The sequence below is a fragment of the Vigna radiata genome, chromosome 8 (assembly GCF_000741045.1).
Source record: "Vigna radiata var. radiata cultivar VC1973A chromosome 8, Vradiata_ver6, whole genome shotgun sequence".
NCBI classification, from domain to species: domain Eukaryota; kingdom Viridiplantae; phylum Streptophyta; class Magnoliopsida; order Fabales; family Fabaceae; genus Vigna; species Vigna radiata.
The window spans coordinates 42,077,252-42,089,662 of NC_028358.1; the positions used below are offsets into that span (position 1 = coordinate 42,077,252).

The 12,411-nt window shown below is 32.2% G+C and overlaps 1 long non-coding RNA gene and 7 other non-coding genes across 8 annotated transcripts; all 8 read left to right on the forward strand.

Annotated features, from left to right (window-relative positions):
* The first annotated feature begins 1,378 nt into the window (after positions 1–1,378).
* LOC106771661 lies at positions 1,379–6,441 on the forward strand. The gene is made up of 3 exons (XR_001376493.2): positions 1,379–1,542; positions 3,741–3,877; positions 5,679–6,441. It is a non-coding gene; the product is annotated as an uncharacterized LOC106771661 (long non-coding RNA).
* On the forward strand, positions 2,066–2,137 carry TRNAP-AGG. Its single transcript has one exon. It is a non-coding gene; the product is annotated as a tRNA-Pro (tRNA).
* On the forward strand, positions 3,506–3,577 carry TRNAP-UGG. The gene has a single exon. It is a non-coding gene; the product is annotated as a tRNA-Pro (tRNA).
* On the forward strand, positions 5,435–5,506 carry TRNAP-UGG. The gene has a single exon. It is a non-coding gene; the product is annotated as a tRNA-Pro (tRNA).
* Positions 6,442–8,666: 2,225 nt separating the features above from the next.
* Positions 8,667–8,738, forward strand: TRNAP-AGG. Its single transcript has one exon. It is a non-coding gene; the product is annotated as a tRNA-Pro (tRNA).
* Positions 8,739–9,710: 972 nt separating this feature from the next.
* TRNAP-UGG lies at positions 9,711–9,782 on the forward strand. The gene has a single exon. It is a non-coding gene; the product is annotated as a tRNA-Pro (tRNA).
* Positions 9,783–10,625: 843 nt separating this feature from the next.
* TRNAP-UGG lies at positions 10,626–10,697 on the forward strand. The gene has a single exon. It is a non-coding gene; the product is annotated as a tRNA-Pro (tRNA).
* A 1,137-nt stretch (positions 10,698–11,834) lies between these two features.
* On the forward strand, positions 11,835–11,906 carry TRNAP-UGG. Its single transcript has one exon. It is a non-coding gene; the product is annotated as a tRNA-Pro (tRNA).
* Positions 11,907–12,411: the final 505 nt, after the last annotated feature.

Below are 12,411 nucleotides of genomic sequence, written 5' to 3' on the forward strand. Positions count from 1 at the left end.
ACACTTTCCGAGAAAACTTCCTAAAAGGTCACCAATCCCAAATTACTCCAGGCTAAGCACGCTTAACTATGGAATTCTTATGGGTTAGGTTACCGAAAAACAAATGCATTTGTTGATATGAGTAGCCAAATTAATTCCATTAAGCTATCCTTCAACCGTATAGTCCCATACTTATAGTCTCTAGATCCCTCTCATTCCGGTGTATGTTCGATTCGTCCATGTGCCATTTCCACTGGAAGCCTGTCAGAAACCGCTCCTTGTCCGTGCCTCTTGCACCGACGATTACTTCCCGCCTTCGTCAGTGTCCGGGTTTCACATATTGTGTCTATCAATCATCAAGACAAATGGATGAAAACATATTACACACATTGCCAGACAAATCAAATGTTGATCAAATCACTCCGATGTCAGTACTGCAATTCATTGGCAGAATTTAAGCTAATGTTTAATTGCTTTTACAAGCCAATTTACAACAGTATCAATGTTGATGGAGTTTCTACAGGAGATAAGAAGCACCAAATTTCACTGTCACTGATGGATTTCAGCCCGCTGCACGCATAAAACAAACTTCTAATAAGTTAGCACCTACACTTTTCTTACACAGCATTATAATTTCTATTTTACTATAATGGAAATGTTTAAGCAAACTTTTGATTTTGTCAGCATCATATCTATGTATATGTATCATTTATATTAATATACTATTTTATAATTCTTACTTTTATAGAAGTTAATGAATATATACTATTGTATTAAGAAGCTAGTTGCTCTTATTGGTTTATAGAAGGGTATTAATATACCATTATATATTTATCGATTTGTTACTACATAATTGTAGTATATATAATAAATGTATTATTAAACGAACTTAGTAAATATGTTATTATACGATGGCATAACAATAAATTAACTTCACAATATGATAGTAAATATATTTACTATTACATACATACATATAGTTCAAATATAGTTTTAGTCCTAAAATACTATTATTTGAGGGTATAATAACGCATTTAAATCGACATTATTTATATTTTATTTACTCCATTTTTAAAATAGTAGATAACATGGTGTACACACACATATGTAGTGGTTACAGAATTTCAAATAAAATAAATAATTTGATATACTGTGAATGGTATATTTTCTAATAAATTAAAAATAATATAAACTATTCTACTAGTAGATATAATTTTGTGTAATTAATTACATTTCATAAAACTCAACTGCTTTAGTTTATTTATCAGTATAAGTTATACAAATTTATTTATTTGGTTATAATTTCTACTGTAGTATTATTTTTTGCTGATATTTTTAAATAAGAAACTTCTATTTAAAAGGCGATTAGGTTAGGTCAGTTCCTCCCTGTTCAGGAGAAGAAAAGTGAAAAAAAAGAGAGTTGAGTAGAATGATTCCCGCTTAGGGTGCGAGAGGTTCCTAGTTCGTTCGTGGAATGCAGTTTTCGTTTTTTTTTCACGATTTGGAAGATGACAGGCTTGACTTGGTAAAAGCTATAGTCAAATACCAACCAACTAACACCAGGTTTGATTTCTAATTTACTCTTTTCAACTTCCGGAACTTGGCGAACTTTACTTGTTAAGTCGATTAGTTAAATAATAATAAGCATCAGAGGTCGCATGTGATTGTGATGCGATCAATGAATTCATTATTTAACTGCTTGCCATGAAAAATGTAGTACAATAATTTGCTGTAAGTCGTAGTTGATAATTAAAATATAAAACCAGAGACAATGGTACAAGTCCGGTTATAAAGAAAATCAGGTAAAGAATCTAAATTAGGAGTGGTGCTCGCACATTTAATGCTCAATAGTGCCATGAATTGAACTCTATTGTCTCCAAAAACAGGGTATCTGTACGGAGAACGTTGATACATTAAACCAGAGTGGTAAATTAGTAAACTTACTTTGATTGCCTGATTAGAAAAATAGGTTGCCTTGACTTTTAATTGCCTATCCAGGTAATAGAAGTGAAGAGAACGTGGAATGCATATAAATTTCTAAAATAAACCTGACATAGACTTGACTTTGCCCAAATCCTCTCGCTATGGGCATTTGGTCTAGTGGTATGATTCTCGCTTAGGGTGCGAGAGGTCCCGAGTTCAATTCTCGGAATGCCCCCTCTTTTTTTCTTATCTTTACCTGAATTGTCTTGATGTGTTTTTCTCATTGAGTAGGCAGAAGGAAAACCCTGCATTCTCAGACAGAATATAATACTTGCAGATGCATTTTTTTTCTTAAAGAACAGGTGAACGTGCAAATCACAATCTTAAAAGTCAATTTTGTTTGTATTGTGCTTGACTGTTGATATGTCTTTTAACAATTAAGCTCCAAGACACTTGGCATTGTTATGATTTACCTATCTCTCCACACGGTAGCAAGCATCAGTTTTATCGCCTATATTGTGCTATCTGATCTTAACTAAGTATGCGCCATTTGAACTATATATTCTGCAACGAATTAAAATATTTCTTAATCAACTAAATAAGGAAGGAAGTTGTTGTTGATGATGCATGACACCCTTAAATATCAAATTCTTATGAACAAATGTATCAACACAGTTATATCTTTAAATACTTTGCACATGTAATTAGCACGTATCTTATTTTGTACTTTACAAACATTCGGTGGAGTATGTGATTAACCTCCATATCAAAACAGCGGTGTTGAATTTCAGATCACTGCACTTAGAAGCAATATTAGAATTGTGAAGTAAAAATAACGTTTCAAATTGTGTAAGAAAGAGAATACAACTTACTGTCATGTGGGATGCTTATAAAACAATAAGCATCAGGAGCTGAACGTGAATGTGTTGGAAGAATGATTGATAGTTTTCGCTGGAAGTTTTGAAGTAATGAGTGTCAACTTGTCAACGTAAATGTAATTAAATTATATGGCAATTCATGGGAAGTCTTTCAATATATAAAACCAGAGGGGTAAGCTGATAGGATTCCTAATAAGGATCATAAGGTGGAAAGTGCACACGGGCCTGTTATTCAACAAGGAACAATTAGGTCCAAAATATGGAATGTTTATGTTAGAAGAAAGAAAGGGGGGTTAGGAAAAGAAAGAGAAGTTAGTTAGGATGGGAAATGATGTGTTAAGAATCTGGGAATGGGAGAATTCTGTTATAGGAGAGAGAAGGGCGAGTGTGAAACGGGTACAGGAGTAGGAGGTTGTGAGTTGGTTAGGAAGAGAGTGATCCTCTGAAGGAGTCTAGTGATCTGGGATTTCCTTGTGGCTGTAGAGCTATCAGCTCAATAACCCTTTTTACTGCATAATATTCTGAATAATAAAACTTGGATATTCAGTTATTTCTTGGTCTATCATAAGCAAACTCTCTTTCATATTTTGACTAGGAAAACAAGTTATCTTGACTGATAATTACCCATCCAGATAACCAAATATTACGATTTGTATGCAATCTTACTTCAGAACTGAAGGCAATGCACGCATAAAAGAATAATTCAGCCCTGAATCTTTCAATATGGGCATTTGGTCTAGTGGTATGATTCTCGCTTTGGGTGCGAGAGGTCCCGAGTTCGATTCTCGGAATGCCCCTATTTTTTTCATATTTATCTGTGCCCGTATTATTCTCAAGTGTGTTTGTTATTTTTTTTTAACGCGTGCATTTCTTATTGACTAGACATAAAGCGCACACTACATTCTCAGCCTACTTGCAGTTGTGTTTCGTATTGACTTCCAGTTGTGTTTCTTCCACCAGAAAACCAGGAGAAGATGTTAATCAATCTTAACAATCTGGCTGCATTATAGCATCCACAGTTAATCCCAAAGACTGCTTGCCATGCCATGATACACTTAGCAGTTGATTGACATCTGTATCTCTCTGTTAGTTTGCAGGTATACGTCAAAACTCTGAGATTAGTATGTGATCTTGTGTTTCAATTTGAACTTTGCATTCTCCAATGAAGTAATATTGTTGAATCAGCTATATCATTTCGAAAGTTTTGTCTGGAAGCTTTTCTCTAATAAGTGACAACTTGCCAATGAAAGTTTAATAAAATTATATGGCAAATCTTAGGATGTCTTTAAATATAAAACCAGAGAGGAATAAACAACTCTCTGTGATACCTTGTCATGGAAACAAGTTATCTTAACTGAGAATTCCCCCACCCAGGTAAGTAGATCTCACCATTTGTATGCAACTAGTTTTTTGACCTTAGCAAACACACGAATAGCTTAGATTATAGTATTTTGTTAGTACCTCATAAACATAATCAATAATCATGCAATACTATATTTCGATAACAAAATCATATATCATCATTCATATTATATGTTCAAATTAAAGTATACATAAATGGTTTCAAATATCAATGTCGATGTTAATTAAAGTTGATATAAAGAATGTGGCATCACCTCAAAACATTATATTAGTATAAGAAGGCTTTTATTGACAATGAGGGTTTTTATCGACATCTTCCATCTGCCATTATTCCAGTAAGGAAGTCAAAACATAACTTTGATAAACATACCTTATAATTGAAATAAAACTTAAAATAAGAAGGTACCTTAGATCAGTTGCAAAATATTGTACTTGTTTCTTTTTAAAGAGTTTCAAAGATTTCTTTGTACGCACATTTTTAGTTGTAGTACTAACATTTCCAACTTCGTCCAGAATTAGGATTTTCAATCCTTTCTTTATTTTGACTCTAGAAATAGCAACATACAATTGGCCATGTGTAAATACTGGACATGACAAATAAAGTCCAATTCTAGTAAGAGATTGCCCTTGACTCTTATTAATTATCATTGCAAAGCAGAGTGATATCGGAAATTGTCTTTGCAATTTAAAAAATAATAAAAAATCAAAAGAAACTAAATTTATTCTTGGTATAAATATATTTTTACCAATGCTTTTTCTGTTATCAGAGTAGCAGAAATCACATACCCCACAAAACCGGCTTGTAAGGTGAGGTCAACACACCCCCTTCACGCCAATGTATATACATATCGAGCGTGAGACTAGATATTAATGGGTGGTCCGATAACGGCCCAATAGTGGGTGGAACAATATGCCCAACAAATATTGCTAGGATAGGCTCTAACCATAGCTCTGATATCATGTTAGAAGTGAGTTTTAGGCCTAACTCAACCTCACAAAACCAGCTTGTAAGGTGAGGTCTGCACCCCACTTATATATTATAAATTGGCCTTATCTCTATCCGATGTGGGACTTCCAACAACTTGCAACCTCGTGTTATTACAAAGACTTTTTACTTGATCAATATTTCTTAGAGGCATAATTGGCACATCTACTTTCAACTTCAATTGATGATTTGATATGTCTGAACATTTTATCTCATTCAAGAATTATAATGTAAACTACTCAACTTGAATAAACAATTTTAAGTGAATATCAGTCAAAGATTGAACTTGGACCTATTCAATTAATGTGGGCATTTGGTCTAGTGGTATGATTCTCGCTTTGGGTGCGGGAGGTCCCGAGTTCGATTCTCGGAATGCCCCCAATTTTTTCAGATCTATCTGTGCCTTTTTTGTCCTCATGTGTGTTTTGTCATTGGCTTGGCTCAAAGAAAGGCACTGGATTCTTGTTCAGATTAGAATACTTGGTTTCGTTTCTTCCACCAAAAAAAAATAGGAGCTGTGAATCACAGTTTTAACTATCTGGTTTTATTAGTCTTTGCAGCTGAGAACCAAGACAGGTTGGCATGAAGCACCAAAAAGCTGCTTTGGTTTCTGTATCTCTCCCACAAGTTTTCAAGCAACAGTCCCGACACCAAGATGCTGGTTTGTGATCTTGTGTCTATGTATGACATTTGAACCTGCATTCTAGAATGAAGTAATATTGCTAAATTAACTATTGCTATTTTAAATTTAATAAGGAAGAAGGTTGTGAATTGTTTCCATGGTGCCTGCCACCCAAAACTATAATATAGTTGTCTTTTTTTAAGTAATAAAACCCATTAGAAATTATCAAGTATCTTATTTTCTAGTTTATAACACTCAGATTGAATATTTGATGTTCTACATATAGATTCACATGCTGTTTGATTTTATTCAAGCTAGTCAGACAGGAAAATGAAAACTAGTATGATACCACAGTAGTTACTATGGTTCAGTCTGATGCAACATACAAATTGAATCGTATTGCAAAACTTCAGTTCTTAGTGTATATATAAGCCAATCAGCAACCGTAACAAAGTTGGTGGACATTTTACGAGAGATCAAGAAACAACAAATTCTCTATTGCTGATGGATTTCAACTCCCTGCTCTTGGGAAACCACATTACAAATACAAGTAATGTTTCAACTTGTGGTAAGAAAAGGAGTGCGACTAAATTTGAGTGATATCATGTGGTATAAGTCAGATGTAAGCGAAGTTTTAACCTCTGAATCCGCCCTAAACAATATTGCCAAGTCAATTTATTAGTTTTTATTAGGTTTAAATCTTTTTTTGTCCCTAAATTAAGTTCTGTTGTTCAGTTTAGTCCTTGCTTTTAAAAAATGTCAATCTTTAGTCTCTATGATATGAAAAATGTATCAAGGTTGACATTTTTCATATCATAGGGACTAAAGGTTGACATTTTAAAAAATAAAAACTAAACTGAACATCAGAACTTAACTTAGGGACCAAAAAAGGGTTTAAACCTTCTTATTATCTCTTGCAAACTACAAAATTTGCATAATTTTTTGGTCTAATGGCATGACTCTTGGAATGCCTTACATTTTGATACTTTGGAAGCTTATTGTTGTTTATAAATACTAACAAACATAAGGTATTATTGAAAAGAAAATTCATTTTGGAGCTTCGAGGGTGATAGGCTTAGAGGTGTCCGGAGTATGAATTTTAAAAGCTCATGCAGAAATGAAATGATATTCTTTCCTAAAAAGTTATAAGTAAGCTTTTGTAGTTAAGTTTTCAATGGATTTATTATACAGTATATATTGGAAGTTTTGAATCAACTTTACAAATGTAAAGGATTTGAAAGATCTCCACGAAATCTAGAATTATAAAAGTTAATGAAAAATAATTAAAAAAAAAAAGTTTGGATGAAGAAAATACACCAATACAAATTTTCAAATTAACTTCCTTCTATACTAGGAGTGCACGTATTAACATATTTTCATTCCTTTAGGTTTAAACAATATGTTTAAAATGATAGTGTTTTGTTACTAAAGTAAAACTAATGATAAAGATATTGTGTATTGGTTTAATTAGAAATTCATGATAATCATATATTTCATTAAGAAAGTTTAAAAAACAACTTTTTGAAATTGTACATATAAATCCATAATTATATTTAAAGAAAATACAATTTTGGTGTTCTTTTATTTATTTATTTTTTAATTTTACTCTCTTAATAGTTATTTAAATTAAATGATTATTCATAATAAACAAATTATTTTTCAGTTTTAACATTTTACCAACTATTTTTTTAATTCAAACAATTAATTATTACAAATAAAAGAATTATTTACTCTTTTATTATTTTAGTAACTACTTTTTTCAAATTTAAATAATTACTCATAATGAAAGAAATTAATATTATATTTTTATTTTAATAAATAAAGTTTATTTTATCTATAATTATATCTATAACTATATATATATATATATGTATATATATATATATATGTATTTTTTTTTTCAATTTTACTTTTTTAATTATTACTTTTAAAATTTAAATAATTTATAAATATTTAAAAAATGTGTACAGTCGCGACAATAGTTTTAATAATCTTGACAGAGTTACTTTCTCACACAAGACTTGTTTATACAAATTTAAAATTTTATTAAATATGAAAAAATTTCATGGAAAAATATCTTAAGATTATTTGAAATACAATCTAATACACGGCCTTATACTTTGTCTAATAAATCTTGTAAGGAAATTTAAGAATAAATTTTTCATTAGAATAAAATATTAAGTAAAATAACAAAAATTAATTTTGAGACTATGTTAAAAAAAGGTATTGTATTCTAATAAAGACTTATAAAGAGTAATAAAAAAGAGAGATTATACAACAATCTAAAAAATAAAAGTAAAACAAATATGGAATTACAATATTTAAAGTGAAGATCTTAACCTAAGAAAGCTTCCACACAAACATCTCAAAAAACCCTTTAAACAAGCTTTCCTAGGTCAGGATCCGCTTTCAGGAGAACTGAAAAAAAAAGGAATGTTTGGTCCAGATGATTCGTGCTTGGGGTGCGAGAGGTTCCAACCTCATTTTACGAATGCCCCTTTTTGGTTTTTTGAAGATTCAGAAACCGACAAGATTGAGGAAGGTAATCGCTGCAGTTAAATACAAGCCTACAAGCATCAGGTTTGGTTTCTCAATTTTAGCCTTTTTCTAGTTTCGGAAGTTGACAAACTTGACAAGTTAGTTCGTTTAGTTAAATAATAATAAACACCAGAGGTTGCATGTGATAGCTTTGGGATGAATGAATTGCTAGATCGACAGTTTTATCTGAAAATTTTCTGTGAGTACCAGCTTGCCTCTGAAAATTTAATACAATAATGTGTTGTAAGTCAAAGCTCCAGGTAAGCAAATCTGGTAATCTGAATGCAATCTTACCATAGAACTGAAGAGAATGTGGCATGAATATACAATTTTATTATTAAACTGACATAGATTTGTCTTTGCCCAAGTCTTCCAATCAGGGCATTTGGTCTAGTGGTATGATTCTCGCTTAGGGTGCGAGAGGTCCCGAGTTCAATTCTCGGAATGCCCCTGTTTTTTTTTTCATTTTTCATGTATTTATGTTTTAATTGAATAAGGAAGATGGTTGTGAATTGTTGTTGCTGATGCCTTGCACCCAATACTTTGATTCAGTGTAGGCCAGTTTGGATAGTAAAAGAAAAACTAAATGGCTTCCAGAAGTTGCTTCATTCAGCTTGGTTCGGTCTATAATCCAACTAACAAATAGACATAAATATCGTGACTTTACTTCTTTGATATAAAATGTTTTATTATCCAGTCAACTACTGTATGAATGTTGATGTAGTTTTTACAAGTAATTATGAAGCAACAAACTTCTGTCATTGATGCTGGACTTGTGAAATAACCTTGAAAGTACACGTAATGTTTCAATTTGTTAAAAAGTAGAATGCTACCATTTACTGATGTCTTGTGGTAAACAAAGTTAGATGTGCAAGTCAGAAGCAAAGCTTTAAGTTCAGGATCCACACTAAAATAATTTCACCAAACCAAATTTTTAGTTTTTAATATAATTAGCAAACAACATAATTTTCACAATAGAACTTTTGATCAGTTGTATGATTATCTTAGGGTGTGAGAGGTTACATATTCATTCTTGGAATGCTCAATATTTTAATGGCTTGGATGCTAATAAGCTTAACATGATTTGTTTACTTGTGTAATTAAATAGGAAGAAGCATCAAATGTATTTTTTAACTTTTAGCCCTTCAAAGATTTGGAAGCTGACATTCTTGACTTGTTAACTTATTTTTGTTAAATAGCAATAACATCAGATGCTCCATGTGAGTGCATTGGAATGAATGCTAAGATACATTATTAGTTTTAACTGAAAGGGTTCGGTATCAAATCGCTACTTGTCCCTGAAAATGTAATATAATTATGTGTTGCAAGTCACATTTATCCTAAAATAGAAGACTGCAGGTGAATATGTAAGCTCTTTGATACCTTGACGGATAAAAAAATCTGGTCATTTCCCCTTCAATGTGGGCATTTGGTCTAGTGGTATGATTCTCGCTTTGGGTGCGAGAGGTCCCGAGTTCGATTCTCGGAATGCCCCTTTTTGTTTTAAAATGTGTTACATTATTTTGAAGTGCTTTTGTTGACATATCCATTGTATTCTCAGATCCTATTTCAGAAAACAATACTTGTATTAGCTCTTACAGTTGAGCATCAAGAAACCTTTCCAAGAGGCACAGTAGAAATTACTTTGATTTGCAATCATCAGTGACAACAGACAGATTGCAGTGTATGATTTTGTGTTTCAAGTAACCTTAACAGGTAATTCCTTATTCAAGTAACCATATCTGCCAACTTTACATGCAATTTACAATATAACTGAAGACTGTGGCATGCGTTAACGCAACAAAAAACTAGACACAGATTTTATTAGCCCCTCACAATTTCCATGCTTGAGAGCAATTGATCTAGCAGAAAGATTATAGCTTTTGGTGCAAGCCAGTTTCTAATATAATAGAAAACTACAAAATTTGCATAAAACTAGGCTTTTGGTCTTGTGGTATTATATCTAAATTAGCCTTTTGGAGCTTTGGAAGCTGACAAGGTTGACTTGTTTGTCTGTTTTTGTTAAATAGCAATTAGCATTAAAGGTTCCATGTGAATGAGTGTTCGGATCATTGATTCCAACATCAACAGTTTTAGCTGGAAAATTTTGAATACCAACTAAGTGACAAATTAATGCAATAAAATATTATTTTGCAAGGCTTAGTTGGTGTTAAAATATAAGATCAGAGGGGTAAATAAGTAAACTCTCTTTTATTCCTTCACTGTAGCAGCAAATTATCTTGTCTTTTGTATGCAATCCTAATATATAATTGCAGAAAATGTAACTTGCGAAACAATTTTTAAAATAGAACTAAATTAACTCCTTTGATCTCAACGTGGGCATTTGGTCTAGTGGTATGATTCTCGCTTTGGGTGCGAGAGGTCCCGAGTTCGATTCTCGGAATGCCCCCTAAGTTTTCATATCTTTTCTCTGCGTGTATTAGTCTTGTGTGTTTGTCATTAGGCACGAAGACATGCACTTCATTAGGCATCTCTAACACACTCTTTTGAATACAGTTAACAAGATTTATTGGACTTGACATTGTTTTGTGGCTTCCATCACTTGGTTTCTCTTGATTTTACAATTTTTAATAAATTAAAACCACCAGTAGGGTGTGTTAAAAAGAGTGTTATAGAAAAAGGTTCATTATTTGCACTCCTATAAAATGTCTCATAAGCCAATAAAAAACTGTACCAATATTGGTGAGTTCTTACAAGAGATTATGAAGCAGCACTCTTCTCTATGATTTATGCATTTCAGATATGTAAGTTATAAACAAAGTTTTAATTTCAGAATCACCATAAAATAATTTCACCAATCATTTTTTTAGCTATTGATATAATTAGAAAAAACAACAAAAATTGCATCATAAGGTTTTTGATCTGGTCGTATTTATTTCTTAGGATGTGAAAGGTCAGAAGTTCATTCTTTAAGTCCCCTAGGTTTTGATAATTTGAAAACTGACAAGCTGACCTGAGTTGTGAATTGGTGTATTAAAATACAAAAAAGCATTGGGTATTATTTCTATCTTTTGGCCTTTTGAAGCTTTGGAAGTTGACAAACATGACTTTTAGTGTGTTTAGCGAATACATTGATGAATGATGATGTAAAACTGATGGTTAACCCCCTAATAAGTGGATTGAATAGAGTTACTTAAGGAGAGTTAGTTACAAGAAATTAATAAGGTAGGTTGCATATAAATAAGAATTGAGAGAATTAGTCATTTTGGTGAAAGAGGATTAGGACTTTCATTTATTAACCTGTTTTATAGATACAACAATTTTAGCTGGTTTTCAGTACCAGGTCACAGCTTGCAAATCATAGTTGGTCTTCAAATATAAAATCAGAGGATTAAATAACCAAACTCTCTTTGATAACTTGACTAGAAAAACTAGCTACCTTCTTGACTGACAACTGCCTGTCCAAGTAAGCAAAATAAGTCATTTGTGTGCAATCTTACTATGGTAATGCAGACAAGTGAGACATATAAACAATTTTAACACAAAATTAAACATAGATTTAACTTAGCCCATTCCTGTTCAATGTGGGCATTTGATCTAGTGGTATGATTCTTGCTTTGGGTGCAAGAGGTCCCGAGTTTGATTCTTGGAATGCCCCTATATTTTTTTTCATATTCATCTATGCATGTATTGTTCTCATGCGTGTTTCTCATTGACTAGGCAAAAGGCATACACTGATTTAGCTATTTTAGTCCTTGAGAATTGAGCACCAAGACAGACTCCCAAGAAGCACTTAAAGTTTCTTTGATTACTTACCTCCACTAGTTTGAAAGCTGAGCCACAACACTGAGTTTGTGTTATGTGATATCAAGTCTCTAGTACATCATTTGAACTCTACATCCTACAATGAAGTAATATTGCCAAGTCATCTATGTTATTTCAAATTGAATAAGTAGGTTTTGAATTGTGGTCTTGTCCATGATGTCTAGCACCCAAAATCTTAACAGAAATGTACGTGAACAACTTGCACAATTAATTATCTGTGTCCACTACGCATGTAGCATTAGCATGTACTAAGATGTGATGTCAAATCGTATGCTTTCAAATTCTTGCTTGTTATATGCATAGATTCTTACACTCATGTTTGTATGATATACATAAAT